The sequence below is a fragment of the Triticum aestivum genome, chromosome 6B (assembly GCF_018294505.1).
Source record: "Triticum aestivum cultivar Chinese Spring chromosome 6B, IWGSC CS RefSeq v2.1, whole genome shotgun sequence".
Lineage (NCBI taxonomy): Eukaryota > Viridiplantae > Streptophyta > Magnoliopsida > Poales > Poaceae > Triticum > Triticum aestivum.
Window position 1 is genome coordinate 446017947 of NC_057810.1, and position 18647 is coordinate 446036593.

Genomic DNA, 18647 nt, shown 5'->3' on the forward strand with positions numbered 1-18647 from the left:
AGGCTATTATCGGACAAACGAACTGGAGGGGAAGGTTCCATGTTTTTAGTGTTAGAGGCATGTGACACGTATGTGGATTACATATTCGGATTCGTCTTATTTTTCTGATCACTTTTCATATATAAATTATTTTCATCTGACTTACACTTAATTTATATGATTTTTCAAAGTTTTATCAATATTTTGGAATTTTAGAAATATATTAAATAGAAATATTAAAGATCTAAATTGCTATGGGTACACAGAAGTGTACCCAGTAATGTGCACATGTGGCAGACATGTGGGGCCAGGGGGCTAGGTTGACCCAGTCAACAATTGACTGGTCATAGATGAACTGTGCATGTGGGGCCAACTTATCATTGTCACAAGACTTTTAATTAGGATTTTAAATAGAATGGGCCCGCATGTCATAGGGCCATTAGGCTAACTAGGCCCTAACTAAAATCTAATTATAACTAAACTAATCGGGCGGGCCCCACTAGGCAGAGGCTCAATCGGCCACCATAGTGTGGCGTGCACTCGCACGAGCGCACATAGAGGCGCGCCAGCAGCCGCGGCGCCAGCTGGAAGAGGCATGAGCGCGGGGGGAGGGCGACAGGGCGCGCGGGAGCGCGTCCACCCGCAAGCGGGTGCGGCCGTTGTGGCCAGAATGTGCACGGGAGCACGGCTGCGGGCGTGGCCAGGGGAGGCACGGGGGCAGTGAGTGCGGCCCGTGGGCGAGGCAGGGCGTGGGCGGCACGTTGGCGAGGTAGGAACCGCGCGCGGGGGGTGGCCAAGGGCGCTGCGAGAGCAGGTGCGGCTTGTAGCAGTGGTGCAATAGCAGCGACAGCAGCGAGGCTAGAGGCAATAGCAAGCAGCAGCGGGAGCAGCGTGGTGGATCACAATGGCAGCAACGAGCATGGCGGCAACGCATAGGTATGACCAGCGCAAAACTACAGCTATGGTGACACAATAGCATGAAAGAGAGAGGGGGAGACGCGGAGCTCATGAAGGAAGCACAAGAGGGCTCTGTGACAAGCTTAGGAGCAGCAAGCCACCGAGATCGACGTGGTGGAGCTCGAGGCCGAAGACGAGGAAGACGGTGCAGTCCGGAGTTGTGGTACTCCACAGCTCAAATGACTTGGCGTAGATGACGTAGTCGAGTGTGGCGTGGTTCATGGACAATTTTTCGTGCGGTGGGGACGATGATGAGCACGCAGTCGAAGGAGGCCATGGCCACAACTATGGTTGCGATGCTGGGGAGAAGGGGACGACAAGAGTAGAAAGAGGAATGGGGATTAGGGCTTGTCTGGGGGTGCTAGGACGACCTTATCCATGCGGGGAGACAACTGATGCCCAGCACGTGTCCATTCGAGCCATGAACGAGCGTTGCTCGTCCAACGTGCCCTCTATGAACAAAGGAAGGGGAAGGTGCTAGGGTGGGCTGGGCTACACACTGTGCACATGTGGCCCAAGTGCACAGTGGGCCTTTTCCTTTTTTTCTTTTCTTTTCTACGTTATATTTTAGTCTCAGTTTTTGTATTTTCTTTAGCCATCGAATGACATTTATAAAATATGGGACTTGTCATTTAATTTATATTGCATTATTTGGCACTACCTCAAAAAGTTTGAGGATTATTTGAAGTTGTCTGAATTTTGCATAAATGGAAAAGTATTTGAATAGGCTGATTGGGTACCATTTAATTGCTAGAGCCTAATTAAGCAAATAAGTGATGTTGTTTTCCTTAACAAAGGATTGTTATGGAATATTTGCTAAATGATGAACTATTTAGCAACTATGTTTGTGAAAGTTTAAATTTCACTTCCGATTTAAATTTTAATTTGAGTTTGATTTTTTAGGACAAGTGGCAATTTGCATAGTAATCATGATGCCATGGCCACCATTAGGGGGAGATTACTATAGCATGATTCTCGGGGTCTTACAAATCTCCTTCACTACAAGAAATCTTGTCCCGACATTTAAGAGGTGGAGTAAGGGGGAAATTTCTGCTTACGAAATTCTAACGGGTCTTTTCGTTCTTGGTTGCTCTTCTTAAAGAACTCGATCCCTTGCGTTCAAGTCTTCATTTCTCTGCTCCGGGTCATCATCATGAAGTCGTCATCCTTAATTCGAGGTCTTCATCGTACTTATGAAAGGACAAGGGGTAACTTTGGAAGAACAGACCTTACAAGGTTGATTATCTGGTAGATAGCTCAGGGAATGTGGCGGAAAGTATCTCTCGAATTGAACTTAAGAAAAATATTGAGAGGAAAGAAAGAAGGTATAATAAGAAGTTTCAAGCGGGCTAGCAATCATTCGATGCCTGAAACAGAGTGTGAAATAGGTTCAGAGCAACGGGAATAAGTATTGTGTCTGACACCAGAATAGATCATCTCTAGGAATGTGACTCGCGAATCTCATACAAAGCCAAGCATGAGGAATAACTTTGGAAATAGGGATACACAAGAGAGTCAGGTTTCAGTCCTGTGGAACTATGGTTAGTGTGGATTAAGAGTTGGAAGGGCGGTGACATCTTGCACGACCACAACATCAAGGCATGACAGAGGATAGCTTGTTAGTTACGTCGGTAACAACGTCAGTACCAAGGGCATGGGACGAAAAGAACCATTTTCTTGCTCGTTGAAACAAGGTGGACCAATTGGCAAAGTTCTCGTCCACCGGTGGTTACTGGAATTGTCCCTGCTTGTATCATATAAATCACAAGAAAAGTTCAATAGACGAATGGAAAGGAAAAATGTGCAGGTATTAGGTGTATATCCTTCTCAAGAACAAGTAGAGCATGATATACATGACAGGGCAGCAAGTACAAAATCATTTAGGTAAAGGGGCGAGGAAATTCATGATGTTACCCACACAATGGTGTTCGGATAATTGATCAAAAACATTTAGCATTGCGCTTCCAATGTTCCTTTTGATATTCGGAGTACCACGTAGCAATAAGATGTGTTTCAAGTGAAGATTTGATTTGAAGATCACAAGAAATACACAAGGAAATTTTTTAAGAACATCAAGGAAAACAAGGTGTAAGTGAAACATGACCAAGTCTGTGTTCGCAAGAAGTAAAGGATGTTGTTTGATGATAACACAAATCATCAAGGGAAATGATGGTATTTATCTTCATGAATTTGATTCACACCTTGAAAGAAGTCAAAATGTTGACAATAATCACAACACATTTTGTCAAGAGGTTTCAAGAGGATGCAATCGAACAACGACGTCAAGCAAGGGAATGACGAACTGGAAAGTTATGGGATCAACAGATAAGATGCAAGCTCAGAATCAGAGTTGCTTTTCAAGACAACAAAATGATGTTGAGAACTAGACATAAGCCTTGCTCGCGATCTAAAGAATTCGTACACCAAGGAAGAACATGGTAGCACGGTCAAAGGTAGCATGATAAGGATGTAGCCAGTAGTATAGGAATGACAAGATTGAGTTTAAATTTCCCCGCAACAAATTACTAGGGGTATTGAATTGTAGTGCAGATTCGATTCATGAAGCGGTGTTTGCTACCTCTTGATCTTGCGTTGGTTTTTCCCTTGAAAAGGAAAGGGTGATGCAGCAAAGTAGAGTAAGTATTTCCTTCAACTTTTGAGATCCAAGGTATCAATCAAGTAGGAGACAACGCGCAAGCCACCGAATACCTACATAAACAAACACCAACTTGCACCCAACGAGATAAAGGGGTTGTCAACCCCTTCACGATTATTTGCAACGTGAGATCTGATAGAGATGGATAAACGGTAAAGTAATATTTTTAGTATTTTGGTTTATGCAACGAAAAGTAAAAGATTGCAAAGAAAGTAAATAGGAAACTGAAATTGTAGATCGGAAACTTATATGATGGAAAATAGAAGATTATATGATGGAAAAGAGACCCGAGGGCCATAGGTTTCACTAAAGGCTTCTCTCAAGATGGGAATTATTACGGTGGGTGAACAAATTACTGTCGAGCAATTGATAGAAAAGTGCAAAGTTATGACGATATCTAAGGCAATGATCATAAATATAGGCATCACGTCCGTGTCAAGTAGACCGAAACGATTCTGCATCTACTACTATTCCTCCACACATCGACCGCTATCCAGCATGCATCTAGAGTATTAAGTTCATAAAGAACGGAGTAACGCCTTAAGCAAGATGACATGATGTAGAGGAATTAACTCAAGCATTATGATGAAAACCCCATATTTTATCCTCGATGGAAACAATACAATATGTGTCGGTTCCCCTTCTGTCACTAGGATCGAGCACTGCAAGATTGAACCCAAAGCTAAGCACTTCTCCCATTGCAAGAAAAACCAATCTAGTTGGCCAAACCAAATCGATAGTTCGAAGAGACTTGCAAAGATATCAAATCATGCATATAAGAATTCAGAGAAGATTCAAATAATATTCATAGATAAGCTGATCATAAATCCACAATTCATTGGATCTCAGCAAACACACCGCAAAAGAGTATTACATCGAATAGATATCCAAGAACATCAAGGAGAACTTTGTATTGAGAATCAAAGAGAGAGAAGAATCCATCTAGCTACTAGCTATGGAACCATAGGTCTGAGGTAAACTACTCACGCTTCATCGGAGAGGCAATGGTGTTGATGTACAAGTCCTCCGTGATCAAATCCCCCTCTGGCAGGATGCCGAAAAAGGCCCCAAGATGGGATCTCATAGGTACAGAAGGTTGCGGCAGTGGAAAAGTGGTTTCGTGGATCCCATGGAAGTTTTGGGGGTATTTGAGAATATATAGGAGGAAGATCTAGGTCTAGGGGTCACCGAGGGGCCCACAAGGTTGGGGGCACGCCCTACCCCCTGGGTGCGCCCTCCACCCTTGTGGCCGCCTCATGGCTCTTCTGACTTGCACTCCAAGTCTCCTGGGTGTCTTCTGGTCCAAGAAAAATCATCGCGAAAGTTTTATTCCGTTTGGACTCTGTTTGGTGTTCCTTTTTTGCGAAACTCTAAAACAAGGGAAAAAAACAGAAACTAGCACTGGGCTATAGGTTAATAGGTTAGTCCCAAAAATCATATAAAATAGCATATGAATGCATATAAAACAGATAATATAATAGCATGGAACAGTAAAAAATTATAGATATGTTGGAGACGTATCAAGCATCCCCAAGCTTAATTCCTGCTCGTCCTCGAGTAGGTAAATGATAAAAATAGAATTCTTGATGTGGAATGCTACCTAAAATATTTATTCATGTAATTATCTTTATTGTGGCATGAATGTTCAGATCCGTATGATTCAAAACAAAAGTTTAATATTGACATAAAAACAATAATACTTCAAGCATACTAACAAAATAATTATGTCTTCTCAAAATAACATGGCCAAAGAAAGCTTATCCCTACAAAATCATATAGTCTGGCTATGCTCCATCTTCATCACACAAAATATTTAAATCATGCACAACCCTGATGACAATCCAAGCAATTGTTTCGTACTTTTGATGTTCTCAAACCTTTTCAACTTTCACACAATACATGGGCATGAGCCATGTACATAGCACTATAGGTGGAATAGACGGTGGTTGTGGAGAAGACAAAAAGAGGGAGATAGTCTCACATCAACTAGGCGTATCAAAGGGCTATGGAGGTGCCCATTAATAGATATCAATGTGAGTGAGTAGGGATTGTCATGCAACGGATGCACTAGAGCTATAAGTTTATGAAAGCTCAAAAAGAAACTAAGTGTGTTTGCATCCAACTCGCTTGCTCACGAAGACCTAGGGCATTTTGAGGAAGCCCATCGTTGGAATATACAAGCCAAGTTCTATAATGAAAAATTCCACAAGTATATGAAAATGACAACGTAGGAGACTCTCTATCATGAAGATCATGGTGCTACTTTGAAGCACAAGTGTGGTAAAAAGGATAGTAACATTGTCCCTTCTCTCTTTTTATCTCATTTTTTGGGCCTTCCTTTTTTTATTTGGCCTTTCTCTTTTTTTTTATTTCCTCACATGGGCCAATGCTCTAATAATGATGGCCATCACACTTCTATTTACTTACAACTCAAACAAAATTACAACTCGATACTAGAACAAAAATATGACTCTATGTGAATGCCTCCGGCAGTTTACCGGGATGTGCAATGAATCAAGAGCACATGTATAAAAAATGATGAACGGTGGCCTTGCCACAAATACGATGTCAACTAGATGATCATGCATAGCAATATGACAATGATGGAGTGTGTCATAATAAACGGAATGGTGGAAAGTTGCCTGGCAATATATCTCAGAATGGCTATGGAAATTCCATAATAGGTAGGTATGGTGGCTGTTTTGAGGAAGGTATATGGTGGGTTTATGGTACCGGCGAAAGTTGCGCGGTACAAGAGAAGCTAGCAATGGCGGAAAGGTGAGAGTGCGTATAATCCATGGACTCAACATTAGTCATAAAGAACTCACATGCTTATTGCAAAAATCTATTTGTCATTGAAACAAAGTACTACATGCATGCTCCTAGGGGGATAGATTGGTAGGAAAAGACCATCGCTCATCCTCGACAGCCACTCATAAGGAAGACAAACAAAAAATATCTCATGCTCCAACTTCGTTACATAACGGTTCACCATACGTGCATGCTACGGGACTCACAAATTTCAACACAAGTATTTCTCAAATTCACAACTACTCACTAGCATGACTCTAATACTACCATCTTCATATCTCAAAACAATCATAAGGAATCAAACTTATCATAGTATTCAATGCACTTTATATGATAGTTTTTATTACATCCCTCTTGGATGCCTATCATACTAGGACTGATTTTATAACCAAAGAAAATTATCATGCTGTTTAGATACTCTAAAAATAATATAAGTGAAGCATGAGAGTTCATCAATTTCTACAAAATAAAACCACCGTCGTGCTCTAAAAAAATATAAGTGAAGCACATAGAGCAAAATTGCCTAGCTCAAAAGATATAAGTGAAGCACATAGAGTATTCTAATAAATCAAGATTCATGCGTGTCTCTCCCAAAAGGTGTGTGCAACAAGGATGATTGTGGCAAACTAAAAAGAAAAGACTCAAATCATACAAGACGCTCCAAGCAAAACACATATCATGTGGTGAATAAATATATAGCCTCAAGTAAAGTTACCGATAGACGAAGACGAAAGAGGGGATGCCTTCCCGGGGCATCCCCAAGCTTAAGCTCTTGGTTGTCCTTGAATATTACCTTGGGGTGTCTTGGGCATTCCCAAGCTTAGGCTCTTGCCACTCCTTATTCCATAGTCCATCAAATCCTTACTCAAAACTTGAAAACTTCACAACACAAAACTCCAACAGAAAATCTCGTAAGCTCCGTTAGTATAAGAAAATAAATCACCACTTTTGGTACTGTTGTGAACTCATTCTTTATTTATATTAGTGTCATGTCTACTGTATTCCAACTTTTCCATGGTTCATACCCCCCGATACTAGCCATAGATGCATCAAAATAAGCAAACAACATGCGAAAAACAGAATCTATCAAAAACAGAACAGTCTGTAGCAATCTGGATATTGCGAATACTTCTGTAACTCCAAAGATCCTGAAAAATTAGGACGACCTAAGAAATTTATTTATTAATACGCTTCAAAAATAATCAACTCAAAATCATGCTTATGTGAATTATGAAAATTATTTTCCTGGGTCCAAGAGTTTCTGTTTTTCAGCAAGATCAAATCAACTATTACCGTAAGTTATCCCAAAGGTCTTACTTGGCACAAACACTAATTAAAACACAAAACCAAATCTAACCAGAGGCTAGATGAATTATTTATTGCAAAAAATAACCTAAAAAGCAAAAACAAAAATAAAATTGGGTTGCCTCCCAACAAGCGCTATTGTTTAACGCCCTTAGCTAGGCATAAAACACGGATAGATCTAAGTTTTATCATCTTTGGCATGCAATCCATAAGTGGCTCTCATAATAGATTAATAAGGCAATTTAATTTTATTTCTTGGAAAGTGTTCATGCCCTTGCTTAATGGAAATTGAAATCTAATATTTCCTTCTTTCATATCAATAATTGCACCAATTGTTCTAAGGAAAGGTCTACCAAGAATAATAGGACATGTAGGATTCCAATCTATATCAAGAACAATGAAATCTATGGGCACATAATTCCTATTTGCTACAATAATAACATCATTAATCCTTCCCATAGGTTTCTTAATAGTGGAATCCGCAAGATGCAAATTTAAGGAACAATCATCAAATTCATGGAAACCTAACACATCACATAAAGTTTTTTGGAATCATGGAAAAACTAGCACCCAAATCACACAAAGCATAGCATTTATAATCTTTAATCTTAATCTTAATAGTAGGTTCCAATTCATCATAAAGTTTCCTAGGGATAGAAACTTCCAATTCAAGCTTTTCTTCATAAGATTGCATCATAGCATCAACGATATGTTTCGTAAAAGCTTTGTTTTGATTATAAGCATCAGGAGAATTCAACATGGATTGAAACAACGAAATACAATCTATTAAAGAACAATTATCATAATTAAATTCCTTGAAATCCAAAAGAGTGGGTTCATTGCTACTTCAAGTTTCGACCTCTCCAATCCCACTTTTATCAATTTTTGCATCAAGATCTAAAAACTCGGAATCACTGGGACACCTTATAACTAAAGTCGACTCATCTCTAGTCCCATCTTTATAAACATTTACATTTTAAAACAAAGATTCAATAGGAGTCACATCAATTACTTTAAGATCTTCATTATTATTTTCACGGAAACTAGAAGAACATGCTTTTATAAACCAATCTTTTTTAGCACGCATCTTAGCGGCTCTTTCTTTGCACTCATCAATGGAAATTCTCATGGCTTTGAGAGACTCATTGATATAATGATTAGGTGGAATAGATCTAAGTTTCAAAGAATCAATATCAAGAGAATTCTATCCACGTTCCTAGCCAAATCAGCAATCTTAAGCAATTTTTCTTCAATCAAAGCATTGAAATTCTTTTTGCAAACTTATAAATTCTTTAACACTATTCTCAAATTCAGAGGGCGTCTTATTATAATTTCCATAAGCATTGTTGTAGGAATTATCATAATTATTAGAGGAATTACTAGGAAATGGCCTAGGATTAAAATTACCTCCATACGCGTTATTACCAAAATTGTTCCTACCAACAAAATTCACATCCATAGATTCATTATTATTTTCAATCAAAGTAGACAAAGGCATATCATTAGGATCAATAGGAGCACTCTTATTAGTAAACAATTTGATAAGCTCATCCATCTTTCTGTTGGAAATATGCCCTAGAGGCAATAATAAAAGTGTTATTATTATATTTCTTTGTTCATGATAATAGTCTTTTATTCATGCTATAACTGTATTATCCGGAAATCGTAATACACATGTGAATACATAGACCAGAACATGTCCCTGGTGAGCCTCTAGTTGACTAGCTCATTGATCAACTAATAGTCATGGTTTGTTGGCTATGGAGATTGAGTGTCGTTGATAACGGGATCACATCATTAGGAGAATGATGTGATGGACAAGACCCAATCCTAAGCATAGCACAAGATCGTGTAGTTCGTTTGCTAGAGCTTTTTCAATGTCAAGTATCTCTTCCTTAGACCATGAGATCGTGTAACTCCCGGATACCGTAAGAGTGCTTTGGGTGTACCAAACGTCACAACGTAACTGGGTGATTATAAAGGTGCACTACAGGTATCTCCGAAAGTGTCTGTTGGGTTGACACGGATCGAGACTGGGATTTGTCACTCCGTATGACGGAGAGGTATCTCTGGGCCCACTCGGTAATGCATCATCATAATGAGCTCAAAGTGACCAAGTGGTTGGTGACGGGATCATGCATTACGGTACGAGTAAAGTGACTTGCCGGTAACGAGACTGAACAAGGTATTGGGATACCGATGATCGAGTCTCGGGCAAGTAACGTACCGATTGACAAAGGGAATTGTATACGGGGTTTGATCGAATCCTCGACATCGTGGTTCATCCGATGACATCATCGAGGAGCATGTGGGAGCCAACATGGGTATCCAGATCCCGCTGTCGGTTATTGCCCGGAGAGTCGTCTCGGTCATGTCTACATGTCTCCCGAACCCGTAGGGTCTACACACTTAAGGTTCGGTGACGCTAGGGTTATTAGGAAGACTTGTATGTGATTACCGAAAGTTGTTCGGAGTCCCGGATGAGATCCCGGATGTCACGAGGAGTTCCGGAATGGTCCGGAGGTGAAGTTTTATATATGGGAAGTTGTCATGCGGACACCGGAAAGTTTCGGGGGCATATCAGTATTGTACCGGGGCCATCGGAGGGGTTCCGAGGGTCCACCGGGAGGGGCCACCCCTCTCAGAGGGCCACATGGGCCGCAAGGGGCAGGGAGCCATCCCCTGGAGGGCTGGGCGTGCCCCCCACCTTGGGCCCATGCGCCTAGGGTTGGGGGGGAAACCCTAAAGGGGGCGCCCCCTTGCTTGGGGGGCAAGTCCCCCCTCCCTGGCCGCCGCCCCCCCCTCTAGATCCCATCTAGAGGGGTCGGCCCCCCTTGCCCCTTCCCCTATAAATAGAGGGGTGAGGGGAGGGCTGATGTACACAACTCAAGGCGCAGCCCCTCCCCTCCCCAACACCTCTCCTCCTCCGTACGTGCTTGGCGAAGCCTTGTCGGAGTACTGCTGCACCAACAACACCATGACGTCATGCTTCCGTTGGAGCAATCTTCCTCAACCTCTCCTTCCTCCTTGCTGGATCAAGACGGAGGAGACGTCGTCCATTCCGTACGTGTGTTGAACGCGGAGGTGTTGTCCGTTCAGCACTTGGTCATCGGTGATCCGAATCACGGCGAGTACGACTCCATCATCACCATCCCCTTGAACGCTTCCGCACTCGATCTACAAGTGGTATGTAGATGCAAACTCACTCCCTTGACTCGTTGCTTAGATGAACTCATAGATGGATCTTGGTGAAACCGTAGGAAAAATTTTAATTTTCTACAACGTTCCCCAACAGTGGCATCATGAGCTAGGTCTATGCATAGTTCTCTATTGCACGAGTAGAACACAATTCTGTTGTGGGTGTAGATCTTGTCAACTTGCTTGCCGCTACTAGTATTTTCTTGCTTCAGCGGTATTGTGGGATGAAGCGGCCCGGACCAACCTTACACGTACGCTTACGTGAGACCGGTTCCACCGACTGACATGCACTAGTTGCATAAGGTGGCTGGCGGGTGTCTGTCTCTCCCACTTTAGTTGGAGCAGATTCAATGAAAAGGGTCCTTATGAAGGGTAAATAGAAGTTGACAAAATCACGTTGTGGTTATTCGTAGGTAAGAAAACGTTCTTGCTAGAACCCAATTGCAGCCACGTAAAAGATGCAACAACAATTAGAGGACGTCTAACTTGTTTTTGCAGCAATTGTTATGTGATGTGATATGGCTAGAAGTTGTGATGAATGATGAATGATATATTGTGATGTATGAGATCATGTTCTTGTAATAGGAATCACGACTTGCATGTCGATGAGTATGACAACCGGCAGGAGCCATAGGAGTTGTCTTTATTTTTTGTATGACCTGCGTGTCATTGAAGAACGCCATGTAAATTACTTTACTTTATTGCTAAACGCGTTAGCCATAGAAGTAGAAGTAGTCGTTGGCGTGACAACTTCATGAAGACACGATGATGGAGATCATGGTGTCATGCCGGTGACAAGATGATCATGGAGCCCCGAAGATGGAGATCAATGGAGCTATATGATATTGGCCATATCATGTCACTACTATATAATTGCATGTGATGTTTATTATGTTTATGCATCTTGTTTACTTAGAACGACGGTAGTAAATAAGATGATCCCTTACAACAATTTCAAGAAGTGTTCTCCCCTAACTGTGCACCGTTGCTAAAGTTCGTCGTTTCGAAGCACCACGTGATGATCGGGTGTGATAGATCCTTACGTTCACATACAACGGGTGTAAGACAGTTTTACACATGCAAAACACTTAGGATTAACTTGACGAGCCTAGCATGTATAGACATGGCCTCGGAACACGGAGACCGAAAGGTCAAACACGAGTCGTATGGAAGATACGATCAACATGATAATGTTCACCGACGATGACTAGTCCGTCTCACGTGATGATCGGACACGGCCTAGTTGACTCGGAGCGTGTAACACTTAGATGACTAGAGGGATGTCTAATCTGAGTGGGAGTTCATTATAATAATTTGATTAGATGAACTTAATTATCATGAACTTAGTCTAAAAACCTTTGCAAATATGTCTTGTAGATCAAATGGCCAACGCTCATGTCAACATGAACTTCAAAGCGTTCCTAGAGAAAACCAAGCTGAAAGATGATGGCAGCAACTATACGGACTGGGTCCGGAACCTGAGGATCATCCTCATAGCAGCCAAGAAAGCATATGTCCTAGATGAACCGCTAGGTGAAGCACCCATCCCACAGAACCAAGACGTTATGAATGTTTGGCAAACACGTTCTGATGATTACTCCCTTGTTCAGTGCGGCATGCTTTACAGCTTAGAACCGGGGCTCCAAAAGCGTTTTGAGCATCACGGAGCATATGAGATGTCCGAGGAGCTGAAACTAGTTTTCCAAGCTCACGCCCGGGTCGAGAGATATGACGTCTCCGACAAGTTCTATAGTTGTAAGATGGAGGAAAATAGTTCTGTCAGTGAGCACATACTCAAGATGCCTGGGTTGCACAACCGTATGACCCAGCTGAATATTAACCTCCCTGATGAGGCGGTCATTGACAGAATCCTTCAGTCGCTCCCACCAAGCTACAAGAGCTTTGTGATGAACTACAATATGCAAGGGATGGTAAAGACCATTCCTGAAGTATTTTCCATGCTGAAGTCAGCAGAGGTTGAAATCAAGAAAGAACATCAAGTGTTGATGGTCAATAAGACCACTAAGTTCAAGAAGGGCAAGGGTAAGAAGAACTTCAAGAAGGACGGCAAGGAGGTTGCCGCACCCGGTAAACCAGTTACCGGGAAGAAGTCAAAGAATGGACCCAAGCCTGAGACTGAGTGCTTTTATTGCAAGGGGAAGGGTCACTGGAAGCGGAACTGCCCCAAATACTTAGCGGATAAGAAGGCCGGCAACACCAAAGGTATATTTGATATACATGTAATTGATGTGTACCTTACCAGTACTCGTAGTAACTCCTGGGTATTTGATACCGGTGCCGTTGCTCATATTTGTAACTCACAGCAGGAGCTGCGGAATAAGCGGAGACTGGCGAAGGACGAGGTGACGATGCGCGTCGGGAATGGTTCTAGAGTCGATGTGATCGCCGTCGGCACGCTACCTCTACATTTACCTACGGGATTAGTTTTGAACCTTAATAATTGTTATTTGGTGCCAAGTTTGAGCATGAACATTGTATCTGGATCTTGTTTGATACGAGATGGCTACTCATTTAAATCCGAGAATAATGGTTGTTCTATTTATATGAGAGATATGTTTTATGGTCATGCTCCGATGGTCAATGGTTTATTCTTAATGAATCTCGAGCGTAATGTTACACATATTCATAGCGTGAATACCAAAAGATGTAAAGTTGGTAACGATAGTCCCACATACTTGTGGCACTGCCGCCTTGGTCACATTGGTGTCAAGCACATGAAGAAGCTCCATGCTGATGGACTTTTGGAGTCTCTCGATTATGAATCATTTGACACATGCGAACCATGCCTCATGGGCAAGATGACCAAGACTCCGTTCTCCGGAACAATGGAGCGAGCAACCAACTTGTTGGAAATCATACATACCGATGTGTGCGGTCCAATGAGCATTGAGGCTCGCGGAGGATATCGTTATGTTCTCACTCTCACAGATGACTTGAGTAGATATGGGTATGTCTACTTAATGAAACACAAGTCTGAGACCTTTGAAAAGTTGAAGGAATTTCAGAATGAGGTAGAGAATCAACGTGACCGAAAGATAAAATTCCTACGATCAGATCGTGGAGGAGAATACTTAAGTCACGAATTTGGTACACACTTAAGGAAATGTGGAATCGTTTCACAACTCACGCCGCCTGGAACACCTCAGCGTAACGGTGTGTCCGAACGTCGTAATCGCACTCTATTGGATATGGTGCGGTCTATGATGTCTCTTACCGATTTACCGCTATCATTTTGGGGATACGCTCTAGAGACAGCTACATTCACTTTAAATAGGGCACCGTCTAAATCCGTTGAGACGACACCGTATGAATTATGGTTTGGGAAAGAAACCTAAGCTGTCGTTTCTAAAAGTTTGGGGATGCGATGCTTATGTCAAGAAACTTCAACCTGAAAAGCTCGAACCCAAGTCGGAAAAATGCGTCTTCATAGGATACCCTAAGGAAACCGTTGGGTATACCTTCTACTTAAGATCCGAGGGCAAGATCTTTGTTGCCAAGAACGGATCCTTTCTGGAAAAAGAGTTTCTCTCGAAAGAAGTAAGTGGGAGGAAAGTAGAACTCGATGAAGTACTACCTCTTGAACGGGATAGTAGTGCAGCTCAGGAAAATGTTCCTGTGATGCCTACACCAACTGAAGAGGAAAACAATGATGATGATCAAGGTACTTCGGATCAAGTTGCTACTGAACTTCGTAGGTCCACAAGGACACGTTCCGCACCAGAGTGGTACGGCAACCCTGTCCTGGAAATCATGTTGTTAGACAACGGTGAACCTTCGAACTATGAAGAAGTGATGGCGGGCCCAGATTCCAACAAATGGCTTGAAGCCATGAAATCCGAGATAGAATCCATGTATGAAAACAAAGTATGGACTTTGACAGACTTGCCCGATGATCGGCGAGCGATAGAAAACAAATGGATCTTTAAGAAGAAGACGGACGCGGATGGTAATGTTACCGTCTATAAAGCTCGACTTGTCGCTAAGGGTTATCGACAAGTTCAAGGGATTGACTACGACGAGACATTCTCTCCCGTAGAGAAGCTGAAGTCCGTCCGAATCATGTTAGCAATTGCCGCATACTATGATTATGAGATATGGCAGATGGACGTCAAAACGGCATTCCTTAACGGGCATCTTAAGGAAGAACTGTATATGATGCAGCCGGAAGGTTTTGTCGATCCTAAGAACGCTAACAAAGTATGCAAGCTCCAGCGATCCATTTATGGGCTGGTGCAAGCATCTCGGAGTTGGAATATTCGCTTTGATGAGATGATCAAAGCGTTTGGGTTTATGCAGACTAATGGAGAAGCCTGCGTTTACAAGAAAGTGAGTGGGAGCTCTGTAGCATTTCTCATATTATATGTAGATGACATACTCTTGATGGGAAATGATATAGAACTTTTGTAAAGCATTAAGGCCTACTTGAATAAGTGTTTTTCAATGAAGGACCTTGGAGAAGCTGCTTATATATTAGGCATCAAGATCTATAGAGATAGATCGAGACGCCTCATAGGTCTTTCACAAAGCACATACCTTGATAAGATTTTGAAGAAGTTCAAAATGGATCAGTCCAAGAAGGGGTTCTTGCCTGTATTGCAAGGTGTGAGATTGAGCTCGGCTCAATGCCCGACCACGGCAAAAGATAAAGAAGAGATGAGTGTCATCCCCTATGCTTCAGCCATAGGATCTATTATGTATGCCATGCTGTGTAAAAGACCTGATGTAAACCTTGCCGTAAGTTTGGTAGGAAGGTACCAAAGTAATCCCGGCAAGGAACACTGGACAGCGGTCAAGAATATCCTGAAGTACCTGAAAAGGACAAAGGATATGTTTCTCGTATATGGAGGTGACGAAGAGCTCGTCGTAAAGGGTTACGTCGACGCTAGCTTCGACACAGATCTGGATGACTCTAAGTCACAAACCGGATACGTGTATATGTTGAATGGTGGAGCAGTAAGCTGGTGCAGCTGCAAGCAGAGCATCATGGCGGGATCTACATGTGAAGCGGAGTACATGGCAGCCTCGGAGGCAGCGCATGAAGCTATTTGGGTGAAGGAGTTCATCACCGACCTAGGAGTCATACCCAATGCGTCGGGGCCTATCAAACTCTTCTGTGACAACACTGGAGCTATTGCCCTTGCCAAGGAGCCCAGGTTTCACAAGAAGACCAGGCACATCAAGCGTCATCTCAACTCCATCCGTGAAAATGTTCAAGATGGAGACATAGATATTTGCAAAGTACATACGGATCTAAATGTCGCAGATCCGTTGACTAAACCTCTCTCGCGAGCAAAACATGATCAACACCAGAACTCTATGGGTGTTCGATTCATCACAATGTAACTAGATTATTGACTCTAGTGCAAGTGGGAGACTGTTGGAAATATGCCCTAGAGGCCATAATAAAAGTGTTATTATTATATTTCTTTGTTCATGATAATAGTCTTTTATTCATGCTATAACTGTATTATCCGGAAATCGTAATACACGTGTGAATACATAGACCATAACATGTCCCTAGTGAGCCTCTAGTTGACTAGCTCGTTGATCAACTGATAGTCATGGTTTCCTGGCTATGGACATTGGATGTCGTTGATAACGGGATCACATCATTAGGAGAATGATGTGATGGACAAGACCCAATCCTAAGCATAGCACAAGATCGTGTAGTTCGTTTGCTAGAGCTTTTTCAATGTCAAGTATCTCTTCCTTAGACCATGAGATCGTGTAACTCCCGGATACCGTAAGAGTGCTTTGGGTGTACCAAACGTCACAACGTAACTGGGTGATTATAAAGGTGCACCACAGGTATCTCCTAAAGTGTCTGTTGGGTTGACACGGATCGAGACTGGGATTTGTCACTCCGTATGACGGAGAGGTATCTCTGGGCCCACTCGGTAATGCATCATCATAATGAGCTCAAAGTGACCAAGTGGTCGGTGACGGGATCATGCATTATGGTACGAGTAAAGTGACTTGCCGGCAACGAGACTGAACAAGGTATTGGGATACCGACGATCGAGTCTCGGGCAAGTAACGTACCGATTGACAAAGGAAATTGTATACGAGGTTTGATCGAATCCTCGACATCGTGGTTCATCCGATGACATCATCGAGGAGCATGTGGGAGCCAACATGGGTATCCAGATCCCGTTGTTGGTTATTGACCGAAGAGTCGTCTCGGTCATGTCTACATGTCTCCCGAACCCGTAGGGTCTACACACTTAAGGTTCGGTGACGGTAGGGTTATTAGGAAGACTTGTATGTGATTACCGAAAGTTGTTCGGAGTCCCGGATGAGATCCGGACGTCACGAGGAGTTCCGGAATGGTCCGGAGGTGAAGTTTTACATATGGGAAGTTGTCATGCGGACACCAGAAAGTTTCGGGGGCATATCGGTATTGTACCGGGGCCACCGAAGGGGTTCCGGGGGTCCACCGGGAGTGGCCACCCCTCTCGGAGGGCCACATGGGCCGCAAGGGGCAGGGAGCCAGCCCCTGGAGGGCTGGGCGTGCCCCCCACCTTGGGCCCATGCGCCTAGGGTTGGGGGGGAAACCCTAAAGGGGGCGCCTCCCCTTGCTTGGGGGCAAGTCCCCCCTCCCTGGCCACCACCCCCCCCCTCTAGATCCCATCTAGAGGGGTCCTCCCCCCTTGCCCCTTCCCCTATAAATAGAGGGGTGAGGGGAGGGCTGTTGTACAGAACTCAAGGCGCAGCCCCTCCCCTCCCCAACACCTCTCCTCCTCCGTACGTGCTTGGCGAAGCCCTGTCGGAGTACTGCTGCACCAACAACACCACGCTGTCATGCTGCCGTTGGAGCAATCTTCCTCAACCTCTCCTTCCTCTTTGCTGGATCAAGACGAAGGAGACGTCGTCTGTTCCGTACGTGTGTTGAACGCGGAGGTGTTGTCCGTTCAGCACTTGGTCATCGGTGATCCGAATCACGGCGAGTACGACTCCATCATCACCATCCCCTTGAACGCTTCCGCACTCGATCTACAAGTGGTATGTAGATGCAAACTCACTCCCTTGACTCGTTGCTTAGATGAACTCATAGATGGATCTTGGTGAAACTGTAGGAAAAATTTTAATTTTCTGCAACGTTCCCCAACACTTTCCACTCAAAACATTAATCTCTTCAATTGCATGCACTTTTTTACTAGTGCAAGATCTTTCGGTATGCATTGAGAATGATTAGCCATAATATTATCTAGGAGTTTAGTAGTTTCTCCTAGAGTAATTTCCATAGAAGTACCTCCCGTGGCTGAATCCAAAAGATTTCTAGAAGCAAAATTCAATCCAGCATAAATTTTTTGTATAATCATCCACAAATTCAAACCATGAGTAGGGCAATTTCTAATCACTAATTTCATCCCCTCCCAAGATTGTGCAACATGTTCATGATCAAGTTGCTTAAAATTCATAATATCGTTCCTAATGGAGATGATCTTAGTGGGAGGAAAATACTTGGAAATAAAAGCATATTTACACTTGTTCCATGAATCAATACCATTTTTAGGCAAAGATGAAAACCAAGTTTTAGCACGATCTCGAAGTGAGAACGGAATAGCTTCAATTTAACAGTACCATTATCCAAATCCTTTTCTTTTGCATATCAAACGAATCAGCGAAATTATTAAGATGGGATGCGGCATCTTCATTGGGAAGGCCGGAAAATTGATCTCTCGTAACAAGATTCAGCAAAACGGTATTAGTCTCACAA